This window comes from Tachyglossus aculeatus, unplaced genomic scaffold (assembly GCF_015852505.1).
Source record: "Tachyglossus aculeatus isolate mTacAcu1 unplaced genomic scaffold, mTacAcu1.pri scaffold_129_arrow_ctg1, whole genome shotgun sequence".
NCBI classification, from domain to species: domain Eukaryota; kingdom Metazoa; phylum Chordata; class Mammalia; order Monotremata; family Tachyglossidae; genus Tachyglossus; species Tachyglossus aculeatus.
Window position 1 is genome coordinate 1,118,791 of NW_024044857.1, and position 1,940 is coordinate 1,120,730.

Sequence of the window (1,940 nt, forward strand, 5' to 3'; positions counted from 1 at the left end):
TTGGGAAGCCCTGGGAATTTCAGCCCCTATATTTTCCTTTCCCTGGGATACTTCAAGCTTCTAATTGTTTCCAGGATTCAGATGGCAGAACATCAAGTGCCAGTCAAATACCCACCCCTTTGAATTTTTGTAAATAGGGATCTTCTATTTTCTTGTCGTTTCCCAGCGGCTCGTGGCCCTAACAAAGATCATATCCTTAATAATAGTATTTATTTAAACACTATGTACTAAGCCTGGGGGTAGGTGCAAGAGTATGAAATGGATCAGTGGTATTTATTGAACTGGACATAGGCCCCGTACCAAAGGGGGCTCACAGTCTGTCTTATCCCCACTGTACAGATGAGGAAACCAAGGCCCGGAGAAGTTCAGTGATTGGCCCAAGGTCACACGGTACTAAGTCTCCTGACTTCCAATCTTGCGCTCGATCCACTAGGCCACACTGCCTCCCCCCGTGTCTTCCCAGAGAATTTTTCCCCAGTCAAAACCGGGTATTAAAACTGCAGGTTCAACTGATTTATTCCGTAACCCTGTGCCTTGCTGACTTGCTGAGATGTACTCAAATGACATGAACTCTTAATTTTTGTTATTCTTATTTTGTTATTGATATAACATCAAAATAACATCTTGAACTCTTCATTATTATTATTATCATCACCATCATTATTTTGTTGTTATTATTTTGTGCTTTCTATGTGTGAAGCCCTGTTCCCAGTCCCGGGGGAGATAACGAGGTAATCAGGTCAGACACAATCCCAGTCCCATGTGGCGCTCAAAATCTAAGTGGGAGGGACTAGGATTTAATCCCCATTTTACAGATGAGTAAAATCCTCTTTTTACAGATGAGGAACTGAGTCTCAGAGAAGCGCAGTGACTTGCCCAAGGTCACACAGCAGTTAAGTGGAGGAACTGGGACTAGAATCCAGGTCCTTCTGACTTCCAGGTTTATGCTCTATCTACTAGACCACGCTGCTTCCTCTGCAGATGGGCCGGGAAATAGGAAGCGGGGCCTCGGAGGCGTGTGAGGGTTGGCCCCTGCGTCCTCTTAAAATCCCATGTGTCGGTCTACTACGGTAGAAATGCTAACATCCCCATGAAGAGCTACCGTAAAGGGCCCGGGATATTCCATTTGGAGTCTTCCCATTATAGTTTTAGGCGGAACGTACATTTCCCCCAGAACAACTTACCGGCTCCTTTTCGCTTTGGCTTGCCCTCTCGATCCCCTGCGTGTAATACTGCTTCTCTGGCATCTGCCTCCCGGTGGTAATTCCTGCAGGAATACAATAATAATTGTGGTATTTGTAAACTGCTTACTTACTAAGCGCTGGGGTGGGTACAAGCAAATCGGGTTGGACACAGTCCCTGTCCCACAGAGGTTCACAGTCTCAGACCCCAGCGAGACCCCTCAGACTCCTCAGATGAGGTCACTGAGGCCCAGAGAAGTGAAGGGACTTGCCCAAGGTCACACAGCAGACATGTGGCAGAGCCAGGATTAGATCCCAGGTCTTCCTGAGCCCTAGATCCATGTTCTATCCAGTAAGCCATGGTGAACCAGTCTCAGCCCTGCTGGCCTCCCTCAATTTCAGGATGGCAGAGGTGGGGTGAGCTGAAACTTATTGAACCTGCTGTGAGCCCGTGTGTATGATTGCTATCTCCCTATCTCTCTCTCTCTGTGTGTGTCTCTCTCTTTCTCTCCCTTTCTCATAGACAGAATCCATCTCCTCTCCTTGGACTCCGGCCCAGCACTCCAAATCTGGAGATTCAGAGAACAAGAAGGAGAACCCTAATAATAATGATGATAATAATGGCATTTATTAAGCACTTACTATGTGCAAAGCACTGTTCTAAGCGCTGGGGAGGTTACAAGGGGATCGGGTTGTCCCATGGGGGCCTCGCAGTCTTCATCCCCATTTTACAGATGAGGTCACTGAGGCCCAGAGAAG